Source organism: Emydura macquarii, unplaced genomic scaffold (assembly GCF_026122565.2).
Source record: "Emydura macquarii macquarii isolate MOO-44397 ecotype Brisbane River unplaced genomic scaffold, CSIRO-AGI_Emac_v2 contig_1947, whole genome shotgun sequence".
In the NCBI taxonomy this organism is placed as follows: domain Eukaryota; kingdom Metazoa; phylum Chordata; order Testudines; family Chelidae; genus Emydura; species Emydura macquarii.
The window spans coordinates 1283379-1301999 of NW_027132084.1; the positions used below are offsets into that span (position 1 = coordinate 1283379).

The following is an 18621-nucleotide window of genomic DNA, read 5'->3' on the forward strand; positions in this document are numbered from 1 at the left end:
TACACGCTCCTCTTCCTCCAGCACCCCAGCTTAACTCTTTGCCTAAGGATAGGCCAGAGTTCTGTGTTTTCAGCATGTTTCATAAAAAATTACACAGAGTTAAACCTCAAGGCTGTTGTATGTAAAACCCTCATAAAATGGATGGTAATAGTCCCCAGTCAATTTCAAAGAGTGAGCGCCATTCACTTTCTTAAGGAAACAAACAGTTAATGCATGCAAAGCACATTGTAAGTAGTATCAATATTGGAAACAGTCTTTGGAATCCTATGAATAACTTTTCACCAAAAGACCCAGGGTCTTTTTGGTGCCAACAAGCAGAGGGTACTGGGATGCATAGGGGTTACTAGGATCTCTTGGGTCTGGTATCTGTGTACTACTTTGCCAAAGAATTTTAATGTAAAATCATTACTGAAAGCCTGTGTCACACTGGTCATCATAATCATTGCAAGATGTACGCACAGCTAACATGTAAGGTGTTATGTATATATACTGAACATTGTGTTCTTAAGGTCTATGAGTTGGGACTGGTCACCAGAAGGTGTTAAACAAATCCCTTTCAGGCAAGAGCGGTTTTATCTATCGGTCTGGCTATATGTAAATTGAGTATTATGTGCTTTACAATGGCTGCCTATTTACAGGCTGAGCAAAATGCTAATCAAAAGTTTGCAAAAGCTACAGGGGAGATTCTCTACACTACAGGATAAAAAACAAAAAACAAAAAAACCCAAATAGCAGGAGGTGTCCTGTTTGCAAACAAAGACAACTGAATGTTAGAACTATAACTGGAGGTGAAGAGAAACACCCAGGATCTTTCCACTGAGGAGGCAAGAAGACAGTGCGTCTTGTCGCATGAACGGAATATCACAGCCAAGCCTGGCTGTAATACACTGGAAGGATTTTGGGTGATCTTTTGCTCCATTGCAGTGGTCCCCAAACTTTTTCGGTTGTGCCCCCTCCCCTCACCTCCAGCTGTGGCTGCGAGCAGGGCCTTGGTCAGGGGCCGAGGCTGGGAACGGGACTGCGGCGGCTGGGGGCCGAGTCGGGAACAATGGCCAGGAGCTTGGGGCCAAGGCCAGGGATTGCAGCTGCTGGCGCAGAGCGGGGAACAGTGACCGGCAGCTGAGGCTGGGGGGCGGGGCTTGAAACTGAGGCCAGAGCCATGGGCCCTGCTAACGTTTCTCCGTGCCCCCTTAGGGGACCTCTGCTCTATTAAGAGAAGACAGTAACCAGTTAAGCAAGGCTAGGTTCTAGACAGCACATTGTGATTTTATTTTTCTTGTAACCAGTTGTTTCCAATACTTCTCTCTACATGCTATTACCTGAATCTCTGTTCTTTGTTAAATACAATTATTCTTGTTTTCGCTATAAACAAATCCAAGTGCTGTGTATTAAGCAGAGCTGTGTTCTGAGGAGCAGCTGGTAAGTGGAGGTGCACTGTACCTTTGGGAACAGCTTATCTGTGAATACTGCGGGTGGCCAGCAGGCCCGGGTTCGGACACTTAGAGAGCTTGCGGGTTGGAGTGTTCACATCACTAACCTGCAGAGAGACAATGGAGCATGCTTAGGCTGAGAAAGGAGAGCTTGTGTTGCCGCTGGCTGGTGGAGCTGGGAGCTGACCACTAGAAGGCATAGCCAAGGCTTCCACACACTAAGGACAGGTTGTAGCGAGATGCCTCACAGACCTGGTGGGCACCCCTGGGAAGCATCACATTATTAGATAGTAAATGTACTAGAGTTCATTATACAGACTTTGCCCCTTTGGTTTCTATTACAAACATTCAGCCATAAGGTTTCAGCCAAACATCACCTACACTTCAGCACACACCCGTCAAAACACATCACCTCTGAGCTTCTGTCTGGGGGGATTTCTCACTCTTTATCGGGTGACCATAGTATGTAATGTGGGTCATCTGGACTCCTCAGAGCTTGAGAAATGGCAGCAGCTTAGTTCTTTCAAACACTTCAGGATCCTGTCAGCTAACAGTCTGGAATTCTCCAGTCAGCAGCTTTCCAGCCCTAGGGTTAATAGCTGACTGGTCCTCCTAGTTGCTGGTGACACAAGTCTACAGAGTGGTAAAAGGACTGGGATCAGCATATAAAATATCCATTTCCTAGTTTTAAAGCTCTTGCTCTATAAGGCACCATCTTCTCCTCATACGCCCAGCTAAGTCAGGCAAGAATTCACAAACCCTCCCCTCACTAAGTGCTGCCCCATTTGCTCTCTTTAATGGAGATAGAATCCCAGTCTAAAGCAGTTAGCTGATAGAGCAATGTAAATTACATGGGTCATGTAGTCTCTAGGTATAACAAAAGCTCACCCCAGCTCTCCCTGTAGGCCCATAATAAAACACACTGGGTGGACCAAATATTATCCTAATGTAAGGCTTTCCTAATAAAGTTGGAATAGCACTGACCTGTATTCTAGCCCTCACCATACACACATCTCTTGGTCCTGGGTAAATATCAGCTACTGAATCCACAGGTGTTTTTGTCATTCCTGTCTTTATAACCTTTCCACCTTGTGCTCTGACTGACTTGGCTCTCAGAACGTGACTAGTATGTGACCCGCCAGGGGGGTTGCTCACAATGAAAACTTCCTATACAGCCTCAGAAACAGCTACTAAGCATATCAGGGAACTGCCACACCCTGTTCTGAAAGTTTCTGGGTCTTTCTAGTGGAGTTGCGCTGCCCTGTTCTCTGCATGTGTGCAGAGACACAGAATATCCAGCTAAGAGCTTCTATACGTCTCCTCACTGCTTCTCTCACTCAGCACCGGGAGACACAAAGTCAAATGCTGCAGTATAAAGCTTGTGGGTTACCATAGAAATGGTGGAAGCTATTGTGTTGACAAATTTCAGGTGTTTTTTTTACACTCCCAAGTAGACGAGTGACCCTCATCTGAGTAACTGAAAAGAAAGCTGGATTGACATTTATTGGCAAGAGGATGAAAAATTAGTATTTAAAGAACCCGGCGATTAAGATCATAAAGTGATGTTAGAGTCATAGGTTTGGCCAAGTTTTGCAGCCCTGGAGCTTCCATTTGTGAAATTCTTGGCTCCTGTCTCACCTCTGAAACCTATATATGTCTAACAACGTAGGCAACCCAAGTTTCCAGAAAGCTCTGTCCTGCCAGTGTGTGGCTGTGATTGTGATCAAACAACTGAGTGCTGCTGATACAATTCTTCTTCTTGTAACTGACTAGGCTGTGGGGAGAGAAGGATGGAGCCCCTCTCACTGAGGTACAACATGAAGTCCATGCCCTGCTGGCCTTAGTCTCTGGCTGTCTTCAGATATTGGCAGAACACCTCTGCTGCTTGAAATGTCTGGCAAGTAATTATCAGGAGTTCAAGCAAGCCCAACATTCTTTCTCTGAGCAAAAGTAAAGCTTTAGCCATCCAATCCGACCTCCAGTTTGGGAATATTGCAGAGATAGCTGCACTTCCCAGGGAACCATGGCAGTCTCCAACCATTTTATTGTACTCCCACCAGGCCGTTCCAACTATCCCACAAGCCATTGCTTCGAAGAGCTGTACCAGAAACTGCTGGGGCAGGAACTGATTCAAAGGGCAGTGCACTCCAACACTGTACTAACGCATTATGAGTAAACAATGCAGAAGTGCAGACACAAACAGGATGATTAGTAGTGACACCTTTTCTATTAACACCTGTGCAGTCCCACTAGTTCAATTAGTTATGATGCAGTTTTCTAGTGCAACAGATCGATAATGCCTGCCTGTCATAGCTGTATGTGCACGCAACAGTTTATGCAGTTATTGCAATTGCATATGTATATGGGTATTGCCATATACACACAGGCAGGCCAGTTACTCATTTAGATATGCAATCTACGACGCAAAATAGCACCAACTGCATATGCACAATTTTGAAAATCAGGCCCTTAGTGATCCAATATTCCCTTTATAATATCAAAAATCTTCATAATTCTGATTTTGTGACCCATAGATAATGAACCAGAAAAATTAAAGCTAAAAGGATTGCATTCAGGAGCACTTCATACTGGAAATTATGGCCCCTTTCCATGGTTTGGTTTCAAGATACTTTGAGGCTTTTATATTATTTTCTTTGGGTGCAGTCTGATGCTTAGGAAAGCAAGAAGCTTCTAGCACTATTCTGAGCTCAGACTGTGAAAGCTTCCCATACACACAGCTGACTGCTCTCCCAGCTCCAGAGAAAAGTAGCAACGCGGGAGGACAGAAGAAGATCAAAAGGTAACAAATGTTAACGAAGAAAGGGAATTATTTGCAGTCTCAGAAGCTGGTAAGACAGTACTAGCCTCAAAAAAGGCAGGGAAAGCTTAGACTAGAGAAAGTTCTTACCGATCAGATTCTTTGGGAAGTTTAATAAGTTCCCTGGAGAGGTGCTGGAAGCACCATCACTGCAGAGTCAACAACAGATGTATTGTTTTTAAGAGGTTTAAACGTTTTTCTCCCTGAAAATTACAGTGTGTTTCAGTAATGCAAAAATTAGCTCCAATGACGCAGGAATTTACTTGAAGGAACACTCACGTCTTTGTTTTTTATGGTTGAAGAAAGTTTTGTGCACTTTCTTCCCTCTCTTTTTCAGTTACTGGTTTTGGTCAGCTCAGAAGCAGAAATCACAAAATCCTGCCAGAAAAGATATTTTCTCAATAGATATTTTCCTCAAGTGGTCTTGAAAATTTTCCAGTTGACATCCTTTTATGTAGCAACGTAAACAGGTACAGCACTAGCCTCTCCCATCATGATTCATACCCGAACTGGAGAAAGGGTAGGTCAGTCTCCATAGCTCATTTAGTTTTTGGCGTCATTGCTGAGACGCTTAACCAGGAGGATATGTATGGTGTTGGCATTTGTGAATTTTTGTGGGGTTGTCCAGCTGACAAGAGATGTTCCTCACAAGATTAGATTCCCAGTCTGATTTCTTGACCAAAGGTGTTTGGAGTAGTCAAGCTTTTGGGTACTTATCTGAGTTAAAGCTTTAGAGGTTTCTTCTCAGTAGCAGATAGTCCTGGGAATTACCTGTGTCGACTACTTAGCCCCAGAGCTCTGTGACCAGTTTTTCTGAGAGTATTGATCTGCAATCACACTGGTGTTCACATCCTGGGTCTTCTGATAGGGATGACTGCATTTTGTGGTGGAAGTGTGCTGTTTGCAGAAGTGGGAACAAAGAGATGATCAAACCAATTTTCACTTCAAATTGGTGTTTGAACGTCACTCTCCAGCGGTAAAAGGTTAGTGTGCTGACTCATACAACTAAAAATAGAGATGAGTTTAAGCTGCAGAATTTGTATCCAGATTCCAATCATCCCCAAAATTTGGGCGGGGGAGGGAATGTGTTTGGATTGCAGGTTTGATTTGCTCCATTATAAAACTCAAAGCCATTTGTGAATTCCAGATCTAAGTTCAGGAAAGTTTACAGGTGCTGAGATCTGTTGGTTTGTCTCAGATCTAATTCTAATAAAAAGTTTACAGTGGAGACTAGTCTGACAGATCCTTGACAACTGTGCTGTTAATGAGAGGAAGTGCTGTTAAGTGGCTGGAGCAAAAGACAGTCAGGTGATCCATACCTATTCCAAACTCTGCCATTGGCTTACTGTGTGAACTTTGTCAAGTCACTTAACCTGTGTGTCTCATTTTCCCAAACAAATATATCACCATCTACCTCACAGGCACTTTATGGGATTTAATCTTTTTAGAAAGCGTGGAGATCCTGGGATGAAAGATGCTATATAAGTGCAGAGTATTGTTATGCTGTAGAATAGGGAGACTTGCATTATTTTTGGACTAGAATTAGGTGAGGTTTTTCACATTTCATTCATTGGCTTTGCTTACTTTTTAATGACCTATATGTGTCTCTCTTGTCTCTTGGAATTGAATGTTTGTGCTTGTTCACAGTTTCCTTTCCTTCCGCTATCCAGGAAAAAAGTCAGCTGAAGTGGTTTTTATGAACTCTTTCAAGATCCTTGGAAGGATGATACAGGAAATAGCAAGTTTCCTTTCAGTTAACTTTCTATACAAAATCCTAGGGTGTTCTTAGGATGTATTACAGTTTATCTGTATTCAGCTGACTGACGTTGAAAAAAAGAGGGATATTTATTGCATTTTCAAGGAATAACACAAAATACAATTAATATTTCAGAAAGGATAGCTCTCTTAATAAAAATAATCTGACATTTATATAGCACCTTCAGTCCCACAGCATTTGCCAAGCACTTTCCTTTATATCCTCACATTTCCAATTACTTACCACTCGGCCAAATGTTAACCGTTCAGACTGAACTTTTCCATGACTGCTGTTGCCTCAGGTTGATTGAATACTTGTTTTGGAAAGTTACAGCGAAAACAGTGCAGCCATTTTTCAGAAGGAAAGAGCGGCAGCTTTGCCCGTGTTAAAGTTGTCTAACCACTTTTATTGGAAAAGCTCCAGCACCTCAGGAGTCTGGAAAAGAAATGTGACATTTGACAACAGGATAAACTAGGGCCAGGGAGGTGCATTCTGCTGTACTTGTGAAAATCTCTTTTGTTAGAGGCTTGGCTCCTTTATATTTTGCACGTCCACTGTGATGTGCATGCTCTCCAGCCCGAGCAAAACAACCACACAGACATGAACATCTGGACAGAACACAGACAAGCAGGATCCTTCTCTTCCTTGGCCTCACACAAGTGACTATGCATAGCTTGTGATATCTGATAGGATCACAGTAGCAAGCAGGACAGCAGTCCTCGGGCATAAAGCATACAGGATGAAACATTAAAAGGCAAAACACAAACTCGGTAAACCAGTTATTTTTGCATCACCAAAAAACATTTAAAAAAAATCAGTTTTGGAAGGATGAATCTTATTCTGTCGCTCCATGAGTCAGAGTCTCCAATGAGATGAGACCCACACTTGGCCAGAAATAAGCATAGATAAATATATTAGTGCTCAGCTAAATACAGATTAAGAGAACATGCTCTCCTCTAGTTGGATACAGAACCTGCTTTCAAAACATTTTATTATCCTGCCCATCCCCTTGCTTTTCAAGTGGTCAGATCTGGGAAGGTTTTAAAATATTTAATATACAGGTGTTAACATGTCGTTTCTTTAAGAAACAGAAAATGGTCCTGCCAGCTCTTCTGGAGATTTGTGTATGTGTGAGATTTCCCACCCCCAATATTAACTCAGCAATAAAAATAGAGAGGCTATGATGCTCCCTCTAACACATCGGTTAGCATTTCCACAGTGCTCCAGTTAGAGAATTCAAAGGACTACAAAGGGAAAATGTAATAACAAGAACAAGGAGTCTGCCTCAAAGATTCAACTGTCAGCTTTGCCTTATCCAACTTCTCCATTTTGTAGGGCCTGTTCTATTTTCTCAAGCATTCTGCGCAAAGAACAGCATAGAATAATTTGTATTTTAATAATAATATTTAGCAGTTAAACACTGCTTTTCATGTTGCTAAAGTTATACAACAATCATCAATTTTATCTTCAACAGTCATGCAAGGTAAGTTTCTGTGTGTACATGTGTGCACACATACACATATTACAGGTGTTTGAAAAACAACAAATTTGTTTGAGAGAAATTTTGCATTTTGAAAAAAATTTCCTGTGAAAATTTCAGGGTTTGTTTTTTTGTGTTTTTAATTAAAACACCTCCAAAAATTTGTATTGAACAATTATGGGTTTGTGATTTCAGAGAAAAGTGGGACTATTTTGACCTAAATTTAAAAAAATTTTTTTGTTGAAGCGCCATTTTTTCAGCAAAAAATGTCAACCATATCTACTATATATCCATGCCCCAGGTGGAGGAAATGAAGCAGAGAAGTTAAGGGTCTTGCTCAAGATCACAGAGGAGAGTAAGTGTGTGTATGTAGATCTTTGTATACAGCTGTGGTGAAACTGCTACTGGAATGATATCCAGTTCTCATGTCCACACTTTGTGTGAAGGATACTGAAAAACTGGAGCAGGTTCAAAGAAGAGCTAAAAGAACGATTCATGGTCTGGAAAATGCATCTTACAATAAGAGACTTACTGAGCTAAAGATGTTTAACTTACTGAAGAGAAGGTTAAGAGGTGAGTTGTTCACAGTCTATAAATACCTACACAGAGAGAAGGTATTTAATACTAGAGCACTCTTTAACCTACTAGACAAAGCATAAAAAGGTCCAGTGACTAGACTTTGAAGACAGAGAAGTTCAAACTGGAAATAAGGGGTAAAAGGCAATTAACCATTGTAACAACTTACTAAGGGAAGTCATCACTTGAAATCTTTTATTCAAGATTGGGTGTCTTTCTAAGAGCTATGCTCTCGTGGGTTTTTCCCCTCCACAGAGTGTAAGGCTAGAAGGGACTACCAGATCCTATAGTCTGACCTCCTGTATATCACAGGCCACCAACATTATCCAGCACCCTCACGCTTACCTCAACAACTGAAATTAGGCCAAAGTGTTTCAGCCCACAGGAGACTAGACTATTGTGTGCCACAGGCAGAAATTAAGAGGGACCAAGGTGCACCAATACCTGTGGCCCCCACAATAGGAGGGAAATGATTAAGTAAAATACATCGGATAATCCTGGCTAGGCAATCCTCCTCCAAGGTCACTGCCAATCTGATGTGAGGGGAAATTCCTTCGATCCCATGCATGAAGATCAGTTAGACCCTGAGCAACATGTGAGCAAAAACCAGCCAGCCAAGCAAGTGAGAGAGAAAATGCTCAGTGTCACCTTAAAGCGCCAGTCCACCCGCCCAAAGAGCCATCTACAGTCATGGCCACCCCGATGCTTGAGAGGAAGGAGACCAAAACAAAACCCCCTTGAACAAATAAACCGAACAAAACCCAGAATACTGTGAGGGGAAAAATCCATTCCTGACCCCTGCAGGTGACAAGCTCAAGCCCTAAACATGAGCATTCAGGAACATAAAACTTAAGCTGGAAAGGACCCTCACGCCTTCTGAGCCCTGCCCCCTTTATCACAAGCAACTGTGTCATACAATCTCACATACATGTTTCCAGCTCTCTTTTAAAACTAATTACATTGGTTGCCCCCACAACTCCTATTGGGAAGCTGTTCCAGAACACCACCCCTCTGATGGTTAGAAACCTCCTAGTTTCCAGCCTGAATTTGTTCCTGGCCAGTTTATACTCATTTGCGCTTGTGCCAACACTGTCTTTTAGCTTAAATAGCTCTTCACTCTCCCTGATATTTACCTCCCTGACATAGTTATAGAGACTAGTCATATCCCCTTCTCAGCCTTCTTTCTGCTAGGCTAAGCAAGCCGAGTTCTTCCCGTCTTCTTTCATAAGACAGTGCCTCCAGTCCCCGACCATCCGAGTAGCTCTTTTCTGCACCTGTTAAAGAGTGGCCAGAACTGCACGCAGTATCCCAAATGAGGTCTTGCCAGTGCCTTATACAATGGCATTAATACTTCTTTTTGTCTATTGGAGATGCCTCACTAGGATCGCATTTGCTTTTTCAGAGCCGCATCACATTGGTCACTCACAGTCACCCTCTGATTGACCCACGCACCCAAGTCCATGCCCCTTGTCACTTCCAACTCATGAGCCCCCAGCTTGTAGCAGAAATTTTTATTATTAGACTGTAAGTGCATGACCTTACACTTTGTGCTACTGAATTTCATCCCATTTCTGTCACTCCAGTCTTCAAGATCATCCAGATCTTCCTGTATAATATTCCAATCTGCTTCTGCATTGACAATGCCTCCCAACTTTGTATCATCAACAAATTTCACTAGCACAACTCCTACTTTTTGTGCCAACATCATTAATAAAAATATTGAATAAGATTGATCATGTTATGATTATTGGGCCTACAAGTTTACCCTAATCATGAGGTCAATTATAAAAAGCTTATAAGATGCTATAATAACCTATAGTCAGAAATGTTGATGGAAAATAGGTTAAGTGCTTTCAATAATTTATATTAAACAGGTGCAAGAGAACCAGACAGAGAAATTAGTCATGTAAAAAAAAAAAAGGCCCACGTTGATATAATTCAAGGACTAGCTTGAAATCATGCTTGGTAAAAACAGAAGATGTGGAACCAGAAATTAATGAACCAAAATTGGGGTGTCAAATATTAGGTCTAATTGATGGACAAAATCAGAAGGGGATGAGTTATTCCACCCATCACTCCCTTTGTGGGTCCTTAAAGAAAGACTTTGGGGGGAGAAGATCAAAGAAGAGATGGAGGCTACTGAAGCAAGCTTCACCATCATAGCTGCCACCCCAAGTCTCCTGGGACCTGAGATCTTCTTTGTCCTAATCCTAAGAGATGTTCTGACCAGATCCCGACAGAGAGAGGGACCCAGATAACATTGCTATCTCTGCTGGGTCTAGCTGAATCCCACCTGGAATGAAATGAGTTCGGACTTTTAACAACAGCAGTAACAGCTCCAGCCCATTTCAACTAACTTCTTCTCTTTTCCCCCAAAGGACAGTTATTACCATCTTTGATCCGTCTAAGAAACTGTCAAACAGGGCTTTTTTTCTTTCTAAAAGCTCTCTCCAGCTAAAAGGAAAGGGAACAAGAAGTTAAAATGGAAGCCTTACTTAATACTTTACATTTCAAATGTTTAAACTGTTTTTCCTTCTTTTCTGTATCTTTAATGAAAGGTACAAGTTATTTTAATGGTGTGTTTGCCATGGTGCTAAGCAGACTGAGGACTCTGTATACTAAACCCTGAATCTTGTTTAACACTGTTTAATGTTGGATAGTGACTGGGTCATGTTAACACCTTTGGCCCATTTATTCCATCTAAATTAATACAACTGTCCCAAGAGAGATCCTTGAGGAACTGCACTAATAACCTTTCTCCAGTCTGATAGTTCACTTTTCAGCACAACCTATGGCCTTCTCCCCTTTAGCTAGTTGCTTATCTACTTTCAGTTCTTGTACTGATCCCCAATTTTCTTAATTAATAATTTTCCATAGGATGCTGTGTCATGTGCTTTACCGAAGTCCAAATATATTAGATCTACAGATTTCCCTTACCTAAATATATCAGTTATTTTCTCAAAGAAGCTAATCAGGTAAGTGACACAATCTATCTTTGGTAAACCCAGGTTGCATTACATCCCCTTTTCTTATTTTCTCCATGAATTTAATATTCTTTCCTTCACAATTGGTGCTAAAGCCTTGCATATTATGGAGGTCAGACTAGCAAGTCTGTAATTGCCCAGACTATTTTTCCGCCCCTTTCTTAAATACAGGTATAACATTAGCTGTTCTCTAATTATTCAGTAATGCCCCCAAATAGATGATTTATTAAAAATCCTTGCTACCAAACTAACAATCTCATGCGACTGTTTTTTTCTGTATTCTAGGATAGAAATTAGTTGGTCCCACCGATTTGAGTGCATTAAACTCTTTAAATTTGTGGTCCATCTCAGATGTGGTAATTTCCATTTCTATACCCTAATTTCTATCAGCCAGCCTGCCATCATACCAATGGTCCACATTATCATCCTCATTGAAAACCGAGGCAAAGTATTCATTTAGTTTTTGGGCCATATCTATATTATCTTTAATCTCCTCCCTATCCACACTGCTCAACCTCATTCTTCCTTATTCTTTTTTTTTATTTATATAACTAAAAGACATTTTATTTTAATTTCCTTGGCAAGAGCTAATTCAGCTTGAGTTTTAGCAATTCTCAGTTTATTCTTACATTTCCTAACCTTGAAGATGTAGCTTTTTCTGCTTATCAATCCCCTTTTCTGTTCCTTATAGGCTCCCTGTTTATGCCTAACAACATTTTTGAGGTGATTATTCATCCATTTGGGTCTTGAGCCTTTCCCTACAAGTTTTTTCCTCTTGCTTGGGATACAAATTGCAGATAGTTTTGAATAGTTGATTTAAAGAAATTACAAGCCTCCTCCACATTTAAGTCCTTGAGCTCTACAATCCAGTTGACTTAGAATCATAGAGGTGGAAGGGACCTCAGGAGGTCATCTAGTCCAACCCCCTGCTCAGAGCAGGACTAACCTCAGCTAAATAATCCCAGCGAGGGTTTTGTCAAGCCGCAGCTTAAAAACCTCTAAAGATGGAGATTCCATCAGCTCCTTAGGTAACCCATTCCAGTGCTTCACCACCCTCCTAATGAAAAACTTTTTCCTAATATCGAACATAGACCTCCCCCACTGCAATTAGAGACCATCGCTCTTGTTCTGTCATCTACTACCATTGAAAAAAGCCTAGCTCCATCCTCCCTGGAACCCCCTTTCAGGTAGTTAAAAGCTATCAAATCCCCCCCTCATTCTTCTCTTTTGCAGACTAAACAAACCTAGTTCCCTCAGCCTCTTCTCATAAGTCTTGTGCTCCAGCCCCCTAATCATTTTTGCCGCTGGACTCTCTCTAACTTCTCCACATCCTTGTAGTGGGGGGCCCAAAACTGGACACAATACTCCAAATGCAGCCTCACCAATGCCGAATAGAGGGGAATGATCACTTCCCGTGATCTGCTGGCAATGCTCCTACTAATGCAGACCAATATGCTATTAGCCTTCTTGGCAACCAGGGCACACTGCTGACTCATATCCATCTTCTTATCCACTGTTACCCCCAGGTCCTTTTCTGCAGAACTGCTGCCTAGCTAGTCGGTCCCCAGTCTGTAGCTGTGCATGGGATTCTTCCGTCCTAGGTGCAGGACTCTGCACTTGTCCTTGCTGAACCTCATCAGATTTCTTTTGTCCCAATCCTCCAGTTTGTTTAGGTCCTTCTGTATCCTATCCCTACTTTCCAGGGTATCTACCACTCCCCTTAGCTTAGTGTCATCTGCGAACTTGCTGAGGGTGCAATCTACCCCATCCTCCAGATCATTGATGAAGATGTTGAATAAAACCGGCCCCAGGACCGATATCTTTAACTAATACCTTTAATTTCCCAAAGACTGCCCTTGTAAAATCATAAACCATAGCTGATTACCTAGTGTTGATTCTCTTTCCATTTAATTTAAACTGAATCAACATGGTCACTCGATCCAAGGTTATTTCCTATGACCAGTTCTTCTACAATCTCACTACTTAATACAAAAAAAAGTCTAAAAGTTGCATCACTTCTTGTTGGTTCAGTGATGATTTGATGAAGAAAAACTGTCATCATCTAGCACATACGGGAATAACTGGGCCTTACCAGTATTACTAGCATTCATTCTCCGGTCTGTATCTGGGAAGTTAAAATCTCCCATTCTGACACCATTCCTAGTAGGATTTAAAGGGTATCCATATCTGAGCTGGTGCTGGGAAGTCTATAGGGGACACCTAGCACTACCCCAATTTTTTACAATCCTTCCCCATAGTGACCCTAACTTATTCTGTTTTAACCATACTATCACTTCATATTTTTTTTTACAGTTTACTACCTCATGGATGTACAATGCTACCCCACCACATTTACCTTTATTTCTATCTCTCAAACAGCAGATTCCCTCCAATACTTGTATTCTAGCCATGAATGCTACTCCAGTATGTTTCTGTAATCCCTAAAGTGTCTGGTTTGACCTCCTGCACCAATAGTTTCAGTTCTTCCCTTTTATTGCCCAGACTCCTTGCATTTGTGTACAAGCTTCTCAGTTGTTTCCCTCAGACCATACCCAGTTTTCTAGCCAGATTAGGGATAGTCCTTTCACTAGCTGTAACACCTACCTGACTGCTACTCCAATCAATATTTGTACTTACTTGTATTTTGTACCACTATCCCTTACTATATCTTCATTTAGCTGACTTTCCTCCTCTTCTTTATTGAAGCCAGGCACAGAGATATCAGGAGTCTCTCCCAACCTTTCCCCCACATCTCCTATTTTAAAGCCCTTATCAGTCATGCCAGCCTTGATCCCAGAAGGTTAATACCCCCTCATCCACATCTCATATCCTTTCTCTTGGCAGACAGCACACTCTGCTGTTCTCTGGATCTGGTCTGGTGACAGGCCTGTTGATTCTTTTAAGTGTGGAGTTCCTGTTCACATAGACTTCTCTCTTCCTAGTGTTGATATGAATTGGTCTTCTGTTCTCTGTCATAGTCCCCTCTATATTATCCTCCTTTTCCCATGGGCTCCAGTGTCAGTGCCTGGCTACCTCCAATATCATCCTTTCTTCTGCATGAACTGTCTTCCCTTCTTTTTTTCCTCTCACCACTCCATCTTCTACATGTTTCTTCTCTTCATTCCCCAGTGTAGCAAACCCGTTACTCAGCTCGATTTCACCACCCCTAGCCAGTTTCATCCTCTGTCTTCTCCTTCTGTTCATGTTCTTCCACGGATCTTCCTTTTCTGTCAGTCTACCCTCCAGGTCCTTTGGTTCAGCAGATGTCTGCAAACCTTGAGTTGTCTGTACCACCTCCTTTTTTCTCTTCTGAATTATACCCTCAAATCCCCATTTAATTCTAGCCTCATCTCCAGCTGCATCTCTGATCTTTGGATCTTCTCTGCCATGAGCTCTGTCAGGCAACATTTCATGCACAAGTAGCTTCTGTCAGATACACTCTCAAGGATGATGTATATCCCGCAGCTTCTGCATTCAACCATGTTGTCTCCTCTCCTCCTCAGATCGCTTCTTGTACTGCCTCTGTAAACATCGCCTCCTCTTCCGAGTCCCTATTGCTAGAGAAAAAGAAAGTTCAACCACAAGCTATTAGGCTTGATGCAGGAATTACTGCATGACGTTCTGTGGCCTGGTTATGCAGGAGGTCAAACTAGATGATCACATATATTTTAAGGCAGAAGGTGTCAATGGCTCATTATAGAATTAGTCCATGCAAAAAAAAAAAAAAAAAGGTTTAAGAACAGTATGACTTATTTGTGGGCAGTGAAACCTATTCTGGGTAGGCTTCTTTAGAGACAGTTATAGCACAGTCTTTACCTTAGAAAATGACTCACAGCATATTTATATGTCTGCTTTGCCTATCCATTTTCAGATGTCACCAGACTCCACACTATATGAGCATACCACTGACTGTCACACAGGCTTTTCATCATCACAAATTTAAGTTATTGCTGAGTGAGAATGAGTTAAAAATCTCTGATGGTTGATTCAGCACTGTTTTTGGCTGGCACAACCAAAGGGAGACAATTCTAATGCAAAAATATGAAATTCTCTTGTGCACAAAAATGGAAATAAACGTGTTTTGAATGTGGTGAAGCGTTGGGCTGGCAGTACATTCAGTTCTGTCCCCAGGCATCTCAGTCTCACTAGCCGGAAAGTTATATGGATTTTCACATCTTTATGTAACTGTTCGATAAACATGTTACCATGGCAACATTTGAGTCTCACAATACAGGTATAATTCCACACATTTGCATCAAGGAACCCCTGCACATGTAAAGGGAAAAAGTCTTTCCCAACAAGCATTTTCCCTGCTTAGTCATGTTTTTGATCAAATATATGTAGAAAGACCCAACTATTTTTGTATTCAGTAGGAGAAAGGAAAGAGTGGGGCTCACAAAGGGAACATCTATACCACCTTTTGAAATGCACGGCAGCAAGTCTTAGAGCCCGGGATGACAGAGTCAGGCTCACACTATGATATTAAAAACAGCTTTGCACATGTTCCCTTAGTGAGTCTCACTCCCCCACAGCTGGTTTTAGTGCTATAGCATGAGCCCCACAACCCCGAGTCTGTCGACCCATCTGTCAGTCTGAGACTCGCTGCCACGGGTTTTAAAATGCAGTGTAGATGAATCTTAAGTGTGTCTGGGGTCATACTATTTCAGAGAACTATTGGCCAGGTTGCACAACAGTATGATAAAATGCCTGTGCTCAGCTGAGGTCTTGCCTACACTTCAGCTTCTACCAATACAGCAGCACCCACAGGGAATTGGGGACAGGTTTTCAAAAAGGCTCAGTACCCAGCAGCTCTCTTTGTCTCAGTGGGGGTTGCTGAGTGCTGAACTCTTTTGAAAACCTAGCCCCAGGTGTCCAAGAGATCCTAGTGTAAACAAGGCTTTAGAAACAGGGAGAGGAACAGTGCAGCCAGGGAGAACATAGCCTCATATTGCTGTGGGGTTTACAAAATACCAGTGGTCTAGCAAAGGCCTGAATGCCCAATTCTGCACTTGCATGACCCGTTTTGCTCTTGTCCCTCTTCCCAGCCTGTTTCTGTCCCAGTGCTGAATCCTCTTCTCCTCTGCTTCCTTGTCCCTGTCTATTAGACTCCCTCCTGCTTTACCACTCCCAGTCCCAGTCTTTCCCCATAGGCTTTTTATTCCAGTCTCTTTACCCAATCAGTCCTAGTCTCTCTCGTCCTCCCATCAGTTCCCAGTCCCAGGCTCTCCCACCTCTACGAACCTTGTCCCAGTGTATCCCTTCTGCTGCCCCAGCTCTGGTGTTTGTCCCCCCTGCATTCCAGTTGAGCTGCCTTCTCCTCCATGCTGCCTAGGTACCAGCAGTGAGATACTGAGAGCACAAGACAGACAGCTCCCTGGTGCCCCATGCCACATTGGCCCACAGCACCAATTGTAGGGGAAACCCTGCAGTCTTGGGCTAGAGCATGCTCAGTGTGGACAGAATCTTTGGAGAGTTTCACTTCCAAAATCTACACACGTTTCTACTGAACATGTGTGAACTGAGATTTTTCCAAGGCTCATAACTTGGCCAAATTTGGGTGCCCCCCCCCCACAAAGGAACAGCGGTAGGGATATCCCTGACACTGGGACTCTGCTTGCCAAATTTCAAGTCCTTGCTGCAAAGCACCACTCGCGTGTCTCAAGAAAATGGCTATAAGTTTGTCTTTGTTTTTATTTTAAATGGGCAAAATTCATTGCCCTCTTGGAAATGGCTGAATCATGTTGGTTGAAACTTTCGGGAACAGTTCATCCTGCCGCAAACGATCAGCATGGAAAGTTTCCATCTGAGTGGTTAAAGGTTGAGGGCTTTACAAAGGGAAGTGTTGGGCAACGTGAACTCGAAGTGGTGCTACCAGCTTTGCCTATAATATGGTTATAAAGACTTTGCAATGCTTCTTACTATAGGGGCTTGATTTTCTCTCTTATTTTATGTATAAACTGATTCCTGGGTGAAACAACAAGTTTTAACACCTTTGAAAATTCTTCTGACTCCAGGGCGTTTCATAAACAGTTAATTTCCTCCCTAGTTTGCAAGAGGCCAGGGCAGCTACCTCACCACTTTCACTGCAGCAGAGTTTGAAAATTAACTTAGATCAGCTCCACAGATTACAATGTGCTGCAGCCAGTCCTGGAAGTGAAGGAACCAAACATTCAGCTGGTGGAGTTTACTACGTGGCCTGTCTTAAACCATCCATAGATCCTCTGCCTGCTTTCCCTTGGGTTTCCCCATATTTGATACAGGAAAGCAGGGAATCCCTGGTAGGCATCAGCAAGCAGAAAGCACAGAAGGCAAAAACCAGCCTAATAAAAAATCCTTAAAAATCTTGGAAGTTGTAAAATGTTCCAGACTTTTTAAAATGCTATGGCTTCCCTCCAGTGGAGCTGATGTCTTTGTTGAGTCCCTCTATCAATCAAGGAAGCCCCAGATGATTGCTGGGCCAGCAGAGCTGTTGGAGTGGTCAGGAATGGTGTTCTGGTACCTAACTGTATAGCAGGGCAGGCCCAGCACAAGGTCTGTATTGCTGGCTCCAGAGATACCAGTTTCTCTCCTCCAGCCCTCCAAATCAGCTACTCCCTGATCCGGCTCTAGACACCCCCTTGCCTTATGCTTTCACACAACTCAAGAAAGGAGCATCTCTGCATTTACCAATGCATATTCCTGTGGCCTAGATCCTGTTCCCATACAATAAAAGAGAGAGGTGTGCGGCTTAGCCAAGCCTCTAGTTCAGATCTGGCTCTGATTTCATAGAGGGAAAAAATGATTGGGGCTTGATATTATTTTTAACCGTGCCATGGCTTGCCTGCTTCTACCTTCTTATAAAGGGAAGTAAAACACTCCAGTGGAGAAGGGATAGCTAGTGATACCTAGATAGTAAGGTGATGGGCTGCATTAGAAAAGAGCAAGGTAGGTAAATAGATAGGACTTTTGTAATTAATATTTGAAATCCAAAGTGATTACTTTGGATTGTGCCTTCTTTTTTTAAGAGCCAAGTGCATCGGTCTGAGAGCTTGCAAACTTGTAGGTGTAACAGAAGCTGCCCTAGATTAGCTCACTGTACTGAAGGTATCCATGTTAACTCATGCTTTTTCTCTCAGTGTTCAGTGGCAGTGACAGTGAAAAAAGCTTATTCCTTTCATCTGACGAAGTGGGTTGCAGCCCACGAAAGCTTATGCCTGCAGAAATAAATTTGTTAGTCTTTAAAGTGTTACAGGTCTCTTGTTGTTTTTGCTATATACAGACTAACACGGCTACCCCTCTGTAACTGTGTTATGGAACCTATCATTTAAGTCAGCTTCTGTACCAGATGACTGGAGGACAGCTAATGTGATGCCAATTTTTTAAAAAGGCTCAAGAGGTGATCCTGGCAATTACAGGCTGGTAAACCTAACTTCAGTACCAGGTACATTGGTTGAAGCTATAGTAAAGAACAGAATTATCAGACAGATAGATGAACACAATTTCTTGGCGAAGAGTCAACCGGTTTTTGTAAAGGGAAATCATGCTTCACCAATCAACTAGAACTGTTTGAGGGGAGTCAACAAGAGTGAGCCGGTGGA

At 42.4% G+C, this 18621-nt stretch overlaps 1 protein-coding gene across 1 annotated transcript in view; it reads right to left on the reverse strand.

The window, feature by feature from the left end:
• The window catches only part of SLC45A4 (solute carrier family 45 member 4), a 129391-nt gene that overhangs the window by 99326 nt on the left and 11444 nt on the right, over positions 1-18621 (reverse strand). The window contains exon 2 of the mRNA XM_067558335.1: positions 1441-1537. The gene's annotated coding sequence lies outside the window, so the exon portion shown is untranslated. The remainder of the gene's footprint in view (positions 1-1440; positions 1538-18621) is intronic.